Raw genomic sequence first — 13,326 nt, forward strand, 5'->3', positions numbered from 1 at the left:
TATAAGTGTGGCGCGCTTCACACCCATAAACAAGACTCTACTGGACACGGCTCGTAGACACACCCTAGGACGAACTGCTCTGATAACACTTTTGTCACGACCCAACCGGAAGCCATGATGGGCACTCGGAGCTAACCTACCAAGCACCTCTCATTATACTTTCATAATCATATCTAGGCGAGCCACATGGCTAACTCATAATTACCATGTATCAATAACACAAATTCCATCTAACTAAGGCACCATTTTGTATAAACATCATCAACTATGCCCATATATACACAAGCCGACAAGCCTATCAAAATGATATACAAAATACGAACCGACAAGGCTGAGGGATATCTATCTATACACATCTGTCTACGAGCCTCTACAAAGAGTATGTAATATCATAAAGACGGGACTGGACCCCGCCATGCCCATATATGTACACAAAAGAATAATACCAACTATTGCAACTCCGGATCAAATGGAGCACCTTTATGCAATCACTGATGAAGCAGCCTAAAGGTCTGGTCTGTCTCCCTGTCTACCTGTGGGCATGAACGCAACGTCCACAAATAAAAAGACGTCAATACGAACAATGTACTGAGTATGTAAGGCGTGAATAGTAAGATGATAAAAGCATGAAGAATAACATAAGAAAAATGAATCATTTATACCACATAATACCTTTTAAGACGTTCATTATGCTTACTTAACCTTTCTCTGAAGAAAACATTTCATACATATGCATATAATGATACCATACCCGACCATGTATGTTCGGTGTCATCCACACCATGTAGGTTCGGTGTCATCCATACCCGGCCATAACAAGGCTTGGTGTGGTCCATACCCAACTGCAGTGGTGTGCGCGCAATAGATATCATATCCGGTCACATAAGCTCGGTGTCACAAAATAACTACATACGTATATGACATACATGGGTATCCAAAGAAGCATTACAACTCTATCTGTCACGACCCAAACCGATGAGTCATGACGAGTGCCTGACCTCTACTGACCAGACACCCTCATAACTATACCTGGATCTCACGGAATAACGCGGTGGCCCATATATGACTTATAACTGAACTATACTGAATCTTGCAAAAGCAACACCATAAACTTTACATTATGAACTCACCACCATTTGCATATATAAACATATATACTGAAAATACAGTGCAAGCCGACTAGGCCGCCACATATGTTGCACAACAAAAATAGAAGCCGACAAGGCTATATCACATCCCAACTACTCACAACTGTCTACGGACCTCTAATAGAATACAAAGCTGTAGAAAGGATGGGACAGGGCCTCGTTATACCCACATATACATCTTAAAAATAGCATACCAAAAATGAACTGCAACTCCACACCAAGCAGAGCGCACTGACTACTGTTGAGTGGAAGTCCTACTGAGCTGGACCGCCTGTCTATCTACTTGAACCGTGCGGGCATGAACGCAGACCCCCGAGCAATAGGGGAGTCAGTACGAATAATGTATCGAGTATGTAAGGCATAAGAACAACATGTACATAAGGATCATGAAAGAAATCTGAAATACGAAAGCTAATCTAGCTATCTGAATACATCTGTGACTAAACATCTCGGAGTATCTGTATAACTCTGTATAACTGAAAGTGCCTCTAAGGGCGTATGATATGCATGCTTTCTTTTAAGAATCATATGCATAGGTCATCGTATAACTGTTAGTGCTGAAGAACGTACTACCCGATCCATATATCATATGTTAGTGCTGAGGTACGTACAGCCCGATCCATATTTCATATCCCATCGGCCTCTTTGCGGCCATCATCATTATCATCATCACTGTGCACCAACTGATCAGGTGGTAATGCGTATATAACGCCTATCCCTTTCCCCATACCCCATATACATATAATATATGCCTATATAATGCCTTCTGGTCATGGGTCAATGTGCATATGTATAAATGAATGCAATGCATAAGTAAAAATGAGTAAATAGAACTCTCGGAGTGACATAAGGTCGTACTACCTCCGATAGACATCTTTTGAACTAACATCATCAATGTACGAGATCTCAAGACCCAATAATAGAAGGAACAATCACAAAAAGGGGTATAGGAACTCAAAGACTAAAGTGTTCCTAATGCTTCTAAGAGTAGAGTAATATGGAAGCTCGTTCATTCATTTGTTCGCTCAAATCATAAGGATCATGCCAAAATGAAAGAAAGGATAGCCTTAACATACCTTGAAGCGTATCTAATCGTCCAACGTCTACTTCTCGAGCTCGTAAGTCTACAATCAAGATAACATAGGCCAAAATTAGACCTTTACATCACTTACTATCCAATTCAAGTACGAAAGGAACTTAACGAATTTCGGACAACATTTCCCCTATAATTCTCCCTCCAATACAACTTCCAAAACAACCCACTACATACACAACATCATCAACAACAACAAAAACATCATATGGCAACATAAACAAGTAAGAATCTCTCAAAAAATCTAATGAAAAACAACCTACAAGGTAACCATATCAACAAACTAGTTTATGCCTCCACAACACCATTTCCTTCACCTCAAACCACCAAAACTCTTGATAGTTAACTCAAAAACAAAGGTAAGAATCATATACATACCTTGAAGGAACTAGAACTCCCAATAATCAAACTTCAACTCCAACTCCTAAGCTCAACAACTTCGATGGAACCCTAGGAACAACTTTTTCTTCACTAGCTGGGGTTTATGGGGCTCGAATCTTGCTAAAATCTCACCAATATAATGGAAAATATATATTTTAGGGTTTTATCTTGTTGAGGAAATGGAAAATTAGGATAAAAAGGTGAGGGGCTATATATATATAAGTGGAACAAAAAGTTCCAGTGCCTCAGGGTCGACCAGCAGGGTCGATGGCTCATCAACACGTCAACGGCCGTCGACTTGCTCCGTCGTTCTGCCAACCCAGATTCAGGGGCCTCGGCATGTTGACAGCGTGAAAGGATACCACATCGACTGGCCTTCCCTTTGCACCGTCAAATGGACTGGTTTCCTGATTCCCTGAGTCGCTCTGGTTCGTTTTGATTCGATTCGTTTAACTTCTAATCCCATCGTATTGCAAGGAAAATATACTTGTACTTCGGTATATGTGGGGTAAGGCACTTAATATCTCGGAAAGTCGAATACGAATCTCCGAACTAAGGGCATACACAACTAGGAAACCATAAACTTTCTTACGACGAAAACGAGAGGTGTAATACTATCGGGGTGACATAAAGTCGGTAAACCCCCGATTTCTATTATGGAATCACCATCATCATCCTCATCATTATCATCATCACTATAGAGAGATTTTATCAATAATATCATAAGAATCTTGAAGGTCATGAACTTCTAGAATTTCTAGGAATAGGACATTACAGATATTTTTGATGGATTCATAATAAGAAAATCATGCCTTTAGAAAGAAGGATTAGCCTTACATACCTTTACATTTTCTTTACTACTTAACGTTCCCCTCCAAAGTCCGCAAAATCTACATTCAAGAGGATTCATACTAAGGTTAAGTCTTGAAGACACTCTTAAGTTCAAACTAGCGCAATTAACGAACTAACGAAATTTGGGCAGCATTTCCCTAATTTTATCAACTTCCACCAAATTACAAATCAACACCCAAATAACAATAATAACATTCATAATACCATATTCAAGAAGTTACGTTCAATTCAATCTCAAATTTTGTCACACCCTCATCTTGATAGGGCATGATGGGCACCCGACTCTCATCAGAGTCGAGCGAACCCTTAAACGCTCGCTTTATCAAAACCTGTCATTTCAAAAACTTTTAAAACATGGAACTTTTCCAAATAGAGATCATTGTCTTTATACAGATTATGAAAACTTTCAATCAATGACGTACTTTAAACCAACTGAAATCATCTGAAAATACGTACTCTTTTAACATCTACAAATGATTCGCACTTCTCGACGCCCTATCCCCAGGACACTGTCTGCAAAGTCTCTAACATATACAAAATACCATGACACAAGTACTTTGACCCGGAAACACTCCGAACTGAGACAGAGCTCGCCAATCCCGCGGGAACACCTTCTAGCAAAGTCTTCTACTCATCTGGGTGTACCTGCGTGGCATGAAACGCAGCCCCCGAAGAAAGGGGGTCAGTACGGAATATGTACTGAATATGTAAAGCATTACTGAATCATAGCACAAGGAAGGTGCAGCAGTAAACAAGTTTAGAAATCAAACTGTAAGTAACCTGAAACAGGATTCTGAACCAAGTCCTGTGGCCTTTTCCCAAATTCTAGCATGCACAATATAATTACCGCATACGCAAATTCTAGAATACACAATATGAATTTGGTATCACAATAGTCCCTTCGGACGGCCGCTTCCGGCATAGTAATGATGATGGCCCTTTCGGGCATGCCGCTTCCGGCATAATAATGATGATGGCCCCTTCGGGCATGGCCGTTCCGACATAATAATAATGATGGCCCCTTCGGACATGCCGCTTCCGACATAATTATTATGATGGCCCGTTCGGGCATGCCGGTCCCGACATAATAATAATGATGGCCCCTTCGGGCATGCCGGTTCCGACATAATAATAATGATGGCCCCTTCGGGCATGCCGGTCCCGACATAATAATAATGATGGCCCTTTCGGGCATGCCGGTCCCGACATAATAATAAGGATGGCCCCTTCGGGCATGCCGGTCCCGACATAATAATAAGGATGGCCCCTTCGGGCATGCCGGTCCCGACATAATAATAATGATGGCCCCTTCGGGCATGCCCGTCCCAACATAATAATAAGGATGGCCCCTTCGGGCATGCCGGTCCCGACATAATAATAAGGATGATGGTGTCAACACAAATTAATCTACGAATATCAATACAAAGAAATGATGCTATGGGGTGTAAACATAAATCGTAAATGAAACAAAATAGTAAAATCTTGCACCCCCTTCGGAGTGGTTTGAAAATCTAAATAGTAAAATCTCGCACCCCCTTCGGAGTGGTTTTGAAAATCTACATAGTAAAATCTCGCACCCCCTTCGGAGTGGTTTTGAAAATCTAGCTTTATGTTTCCTTTAGTATAAAATTAATTTTCTCAAAATCATTAGCAAAACCATATGCATATAAATCAATTTTTTGGACTCAACAGATAAGTACACTAATCGACACTTGGAGGATCATGAACACGTTTCGAGTCAATCCGAATTAGCACAAGAAGGTTATAGACATTATTCATTATAGAAACCTCCATGAACGTTTCCAAAACAATCCGAGTTAGCATATGAAAGTTAGGAACGTTATTCATTATAGAAACCTCTACGAGCATTTCCAAAACAATCCGAGACCATCCACGAAAGTTAGGAACATTACTACTTACAGAACTCTTTAAAAGAAAACAAGAACTCTTTATGCTTTGCTTGTTATTCAATCGTACGATAAGCTCGACTATACTAAGTATACTCACATCAAGAAGTGAATAAGAATCATTAACAAGCTCGGAATCAAGAATAGAGTTACCTCAAGATACGTATCATAACTTACTTAGCTCTAGGACATGCCAAAAGAAAGAAAGGGTAAGCCTTACATACCTTGCCCGCTTCCTACGCTAACCCGAACTTAAGTCTTTGGCTTCGCAAGATCTACAACAATATTAGTGTATACCAAACATTAGCTATAGATACTTAGAAGTTCAATCTTCAACCAACACTTTACTTGCAGAAATTTCGGCAGCATTTCCCCTGTAAATACAACTATCCCTGAGAATCCAACTCGGCCAAATCATCAACAACATTACCAACAGTTATTCTAACAATATCCACAATCAATTCAAAACGCATACTAACATTAGCAACTTCTTTCTACAAACTTCGACGGCGTTTCATTTATGTTCAATTCATAATTTCCCACATATTCAAGTACTAATCCGAAACCATTCAAACAATATTCAAGAACACTTCAAACACTCCGCACAATATTCAAAAGAATCTAACCAATATGCCACTCCACCCGAAACCTTCCAAATGCAACAAGGACAATAACAACACATTTCCTCCTTTCAAATTCATGAACTACACCAACAATTCACACACTAACAACATTATTTTCCATAAATACAAGAAGCTACATTAAGCTACATTCAAATCTTATTGGCTTCTAAAACAGCCCACAACAATTTCAACTTCAACTTGAATCATTAGACTCTCATTTTGATCATAAAATTCATGACAACAACAACCAAAATACTAAGTAAAATTAATTTGTCACTTTTACACAACACCTAGACATGCACGGCCACAACACAACATCCATATTTTCATAAATTCCATCCATTTCTACATACTACAACATGTACAAACCATCCATAACACACGAAAAGAGGATTAAACCTTACCTTTTCCCCTTAACTTCTCACTTGGCTAGGATTTGTAGCTTGCAAGAATAGATGTTTTACTTGCTCCAATGACTACTTCACTTTGCTAGGGACCTTCCAATTGGTTGTTTAGCTAGAAGAAAATAATTTTTTTGATCAAGTTTTCTTGTGCCTTGTTCGGCTAAGGTCATGGCCGAATGGCCTCCTTTTTTTTTTTCTTTGTCTCCAAGTTTCTTGAAATTTCTAAGGATGAAGTTGATAAAATGGTCAAATGGGTCATCTTTACTCACTTATATTAAACTCTCATGTGGGCCTTGGCCCACCCATCTTGGCCCGCCACTTGGCCCATTTACTCAAGCCCATTTTTTTTTTGTTTTGTAATTCATGAAAAATTATTTTCCAAATTTCCAGATTTGCCCTTAGCCTTCCTCAATATTACCACGAACCACCTTGTGAACTTCCCTTTTTATCCCTAGCCTTTCTTAATATTTCCACATCAATAATTTTCACAAACAACTTGTGTGTTAAACAAGATAAAAAATATAGCCTTGCCCTTAACTTCTCGCAATTATCTTGAAATATCCGAATGTACAAAATACGGGATATAACAAATTTATCCAAAAATCCCCTTTCAAGTTCATCTCATAGTCATCTTCTTCACTCCAACACTTTATAACTTCTCAACTTTAATTCTTTTCCTTTCCAAGGATTACTAAACCTTTACATCAACTCTATCATGTAAATAATTGGAAGAACATACCTTATATTGGAGGAACTTCACCTTCCTCAACTCCTCTCAAGACCAAGTTTATCACAACTTTGAAGAGAAGCAAGAACAATCTCCTTCCATGGATTATCTTTGGGATTTGATGTTAATTATCTCTCTTGATGATATGGAAAGGTTTAGAGTGTTATGGAACCTTCAATAACTCTCAAGAACTCTATTGAAGTGTGGGGAAATAAGTGTGGAAATTAATGTGAAAAATGGGGTCTTTTGGGGTTTAAAAAGGTGTCCAATTCGTTCCACCGCTCCGTGTTGCAGTGAGTATGTGGCTCAGCATACTGAGTATGCAGCCTCATACTCCCTCCAAAACATGGGGGTGATGTTGAGCAAAAACCTCACCCAAAATGGGGAGTTTTCTGCCAATATGCGGCCGCATATTGCCCTAATTTCTCCTATTTTGCGAAAATGCGTTCTTTTCGATTCGTTTGACCTCCAATCCTTATGGAACCTTCTTGGCACTTGTATAAAACTTCATTAAAAATTTAAGGGGCCCTATATCTCCGCTCAAGGGAATTCTAAGTAATGTATAACTCAAATGGTACGAAATCTTCCCAAAGCATAACTCGAATACCAATCTTTCAACAAACTTACTTCTGCCGCTTCATATGACTCTGAAACCTTCGGGTACATATTTGGAATTATTAGATAACATCTTTAACCTTATAAGGGATTTATATGCAATTTTAGGCTTGAGTTAGTTTACCCATCATGCAAACGACGCGAAATTTTCAAGATGTAAAATCTCTGCGTCATAAATTATCCGCACTGGAATGAAGTGGGCAGACTTAGTCAACCTGTCAATAATAACCCAGATAGAATCAAACTTCCCCAACGTCTTCGGAAGACCAACCACGAAATTCATTGCTATTCTTTCCCACTTCGACCCAGGAATAGGCATCCTTTGAAGTGTACCCCTAGGTTTTTGATGCTCATACTTCACCTGTTGGCAGTTCAAACACTGAGCAACAAACTCCACTATATCACGCTTCATCCTAGTCCACCAGTAGTGTTGTCTCAAATCGCGGTACATCTTAGTAGCGCCGGGATTAATGGAATACCTCGAACTGTGAGCCTCTGTCAGAATAGTCTTAATCAAATCACCCACACGTGGCATGCAAACTTGCCTTTTGATCCGCAGCACCCCCTCTTCGTCAATCACGACCTCCTTGGCCTCACCACGCAACACCTTGTCATGAATTTTACACAACTTAGCATCCTCAAACTACTTACCCTTAATCTGCTCCAGAAATGATGACTGAGCCTCAACACAAGCCAACACCCTGCCCGTGTTAGAAATGTTCAGCCTCATAAAACTGTTAGCTAGAGTCTGAACCTCTGTAGCTAACGGATGCTCCGAAGAGATCAAATGAGACAGACTTCCCATACTAGCCAACTTCATGTTCAATGCGTCAGCCACCACATTTGCTTTACCAGGATGATACAGAATATTGATGTCATAATCTTTCAGCAGTTCCATCCATCTCCGCTGCCTAGAGTTCAAATCCCTCTGAGTGAACTCATGCTGCAAATGTGGTCAGTGTACACCTCACAATGGACACCATACAAGTATTGCCTCCAGATTTTCAGCGCGAACACCACTGCTGCCTATTCTAAGTCATGAGTAGGACAGTTCTTCTCATGCACTTTCAACTGTCGAGAACGTACGCAATCATCTTCTTTTCCTGCATCAAAACAACACCCAAACCAGAACGTGAAGCATCACAGTGAACAACAAAATCCTTGCCCTCCACAGGCAATGTTAGAATGGGCGCTGTAGTCAATAATTTCTTGAGCTTTTGAAAGCTCTCCTCACACTCGTCGGAACGGTACCTCTTTCTGAGTCAAACGTGTCAAATAAGAAGCAATAGAGTCAAACCCCTTCATGAACTGACGATAATAGCTAGCCAGACCCACGAAACCCGTTCACGAACTGACGATACACTAGGATATCATCAATGAACAATATTATGAAAAAGTCTAAGAAGGGCTTAAAACACTATTCATCAACTCCATGAACGGAGCTGGGGCATTCGTAAGCCCAAAATACATAACCTAGAACTCATAGTGCACATACCTGGTCCTGAAGGCTGTCTTAGGAACATCCTCTGCCCGAATCTTCAACTGGTGATATCCTGAACTTAAGTTAATTTTAGAGAACACAGAAGCTCCCTGTAACATATCAAACAAGTCATCAATATGGGGGATGTGATACTTGTTTCGAATAGTAACCTTATTCAGCTGACGGTAATCAACACACATAAGCATAGACCCGTCCTTGTTTTTAACTAACAACACAGCAGCACCGCCAAGGAGAGGCACTCGGGCAAATAAACCCCTTACTCAAATGATCATGCAACTGTTCTTTCAATTGCCTTAATTCTGCTGGCGCCATCCTATATGGTGGAATAGAGATAGGACGAGTCCCTAGGTCTAAATTAATCCAAAAATCAATGTCACAATCAGGTGGCATACCTAGCAAGTCCGCAGGGAACACATCCGCAAACTCGCGTACCACTGGAGCCGAATCAATAGATGGAGTATCTGCGCTGGTATCGCGGATATGTGCCAAATAAGCTAGACAATGCTTCTCCACTAGCTTCCTAGCACGAACGAAGGATATGAATTTCTTAGGGAGGGGACTAAGGTTACCCTTCCACTCATGTCTAGGTGCCCCGGGCATGGCTAAGGTAACGGTTTTAGAGTGACAATCAAGAATTGCATAATGCGGGGACAACCAACTCATGCCAAAAATGACATCGAAATCTACCATGTCTAGGATCTTCAAATTCTCCCACGTACTATATCCCATAAATGTAATAGCGCAAGAAGGGTAGACTCTATCTACTACCACTGAATCCGCAACCGGAGTAGATACATAAATAGGGGCATCAAGAGTATCATACATCATATCCAAACCCACAGCAAAATATGAAGACACATATGAAATAGTAGAACCCGGATCAAATAAAACAAAAGCCATCCAGTCATAAACTGAGATAATACCTGTGATGACAGCATCAGAGGCCTCAGCCTCGGGTCTATCCGGGAAAGCATACAAATGACCGCGCCCTCCTGTAGCCTGTGAACCACCGTGATTACCCTATCCAGTCTAAGCCCGGCCCCTGCCGGGCTACTGTCTGCCTCTGTCTACTTGAGGACCGCCTCGGTTAGGCTGAGCGCCACCCCTATCCACGGTGTGGCCGGGGCACGGTCCTTACCTCCTCTATTTGGTGCAAATTGAGCTCGGGAAGCCTGATACTGAGTCCCCTGTTCACTCCGTCTGGGTCTGGGGAAAAACCTCTTGATATGCCCTAACTCACCACACTCGTAACATGCACAGTCCAGCATAAGTCGCTAAACAGAAACTGATGAAGCGGTATAACCCCCATGCTGACCTGAAGCCTGATAATTGGCCCCTGATGGGCCCCCAGCAGACACCTGCATAGTGGACTAAACCGGACATACTGAATACACCTGTGAACTCTGACCCCTCGAGAAAGAGTTGCTGAACTTCCCACCCTTTCGGGCTTTCTTCTCTATCTGTTTTGCATGACTCTCCTGTCTAATCCCCTCAACAACACGGACATGCTCCGCTACCTCCTGGAATGAATCCCCAGTGGCTATAAGTTGAAGAGCTGATAGCTGAAGTCCAGTGTTCAATCCCTTTACGAAACGCCTGATCCTCTTCTTCTCAGTAGGCAACAACTGAAGAGCATATCGGGACAAAAAATGAAAACCGGACTCGTAAACAGCAACAGGCGAGTTCCCCTGATCAATTTTAGCAAACTCATCCTTCCTTCTGTCTCTCAGAGTACGCGGGCCATACTTATATAGGAACACTGAATATAACTAAACCCAAGTCAACGAAAGTGACCCAGCTAGCCTACATTCCACATATGCCCTCCACCATAACTTGGCATCACTCAAGAACTGGAAAGTCACAAACTCAGCCCCATACTTGTCCACAGCCCCCATCTTGTGGAGCCTCTTGTGACAATCTATAATGAACTCGTACGCATTCTTTGACTCAGTACCATAGAACATCGGAGGCTTCATTTTAGTGAAACTCCAAAACAAATCATGTTTTTCACCAGTCATCACCGGCCCTGCAACTGGCCTTAGAAAAGCCTCAAAACTCGGAACTTCATCCAAGCGAGGTGCCACTGCTGTGGCAAGCTGAACTTCCGGAGCCTGAACTCTATCTGGACCTGGGGCTGCTATCCCTGCGCCCCTACCTGCTGGAACAACCGGTATAGCCCCAGTCTCTGCTAACTCATGTAACCAATTCAGCACCTACTCCATCGCATCTGGAATACCAGGAGCAGCTGCAGCCCCTGGCGGAACTGGTACTGCCGCTGGCTGAGTTGGTGCGGCTGCATCTCCCGCGGCCTATAAGAGCCACTGGAGGCACGAGATTAACTTCTGGGACCCCGTCCCCAGCCGGTGCCGCCCCTTTACCTGATCCTCTACCTCCACCTCTGCCTCTGGCTGCTGCCGCGCGTGTTCTCGCCATCTGGGAGAGAATGAAGGATAGTTAGATATCAATTTGAATCATCCAGATACCAATTGGAATCAAGTAGCCCGAAAGAAAGAAAGAAAAGGGAATTTTCCTATTGTCCGGTAGCCTCTCGAAGATAAGTATAGACGTATCCGTACCGATCCCCAAGACACTACTAGACATGTCCTTGTACGATGAGATCGACGAACCTAAAGCTCTGATACCAACTCTGTTGCGACCCAACCCGCCATGACCGGCACCCACACTAACTCTTAGTGGGCGAACCAATTCATAAGCCATCTACTCATTCAAGTCCATTTTTATATTAACCAATTCAATCAGTTATTAACCATTCAAGCACAAGATAAATCAATTTAAGTCAGGCCATAAAATAATGAAGTAAATGCGGAAGTCCTACCTATTAAAACCCCAAAATTCGAAAGTCACCGTACAAGGACTCTAATCCAAAACATGTCTAAGGAATGTAAGTTATCTAAATAAATGACCAGCAATATCTGGAAAAGAAATAGACATCATAAAAGAAGATCTTTGGCGGCCTGAAATGGATAGAAGCTCACCCTAAATCTATCAGCAAACAGCCTCAACGCTAGATATGAGGTCGAGTAGCGGTCTCTGGACCACAATCTGCACTCAAAAGAATGTAGCAAAGTAGTATCAGTACAAACGCTATGTACCGGTAGATATCATAGGCCGACTAAGATTAGTATCATGCATACATCATAAAATCAATAAAATAGACAAGTCAGCCAACAACACATAATCAGTTAACCCAATCAACAAGACAACCACAGTTGTTAATAATTAAGTCACCTAATGATATCAAGAGTCAAATCACGGAAGCAAGCAACGAAAATAAGTCTACCAACAGTAACCATATACACGCTGTGCACACATGCTAACTGATGTCATTGCTCAGTAGTCATGACCTGCAGGGGACCCATGGTATCCATGTGCCACTCGTTTCGAACTCACTCCTTGGACCCGAGCTCATAACTAAGCCACATCCTCACCCCCGGTCAAATGTGCCTGTTTATATCTAGGCCTCATCCTCACCCCCGGTCAAATGAGCCTTTTCATATATGTATATATATCCGCATCTAGTGTCACATAATTTTCAATAATCAAATTATCATTCGTATCTCAATTTCACCAAGAAGATCATATTAACTTCTCATCACAACACCATCAGCCTGTAAGTCCCACCACAATAAATAGTGGCACGAAGCCTATATAATCACCCAATCAATGGCATATGGGAAATTCAACCACACACAATCATGTTTGAAGACTAGACATGCTTTCTCCTATCAATTTCACAACATATACAATCAACTAATCAAAGTGTAACTCAAGTAGACCGTAACCTACCTCGAATGTAGAGCTGGAACAATGCAGATTACTCCGCTATAACATTTTCCTTCCATAATGCCTCGGAATGCTCAAAGGCTAGCAATTAGAATGCTCAATAAGTCATAATTACTCTAGTCACAAAATCAATTCAAGAACACCCTTGCTTTTAGCCCCATTCAATTGGGTGAATGATTTCTAGGTGTAAATTAACCTAACATTTTCCTTAGCAACTACCAATTATCAATTTATAAGGCTATTTAATCAAAAAATCTATTACAAGCAGTTT

This window comes from Lycium barbarum, chromosome 11 (assembly GCF_019175385.1).
Source record: "Lycium barbarum isolate Lr01 chromosome 11, ASM1917538v2, whole genome shotgun sequence".
NCBI lineage: Eukaryota > Viridiplantae > Streptophyta > Magnoliopsida > Solanales > Solanaceae > Lycium > Lycium barbarum.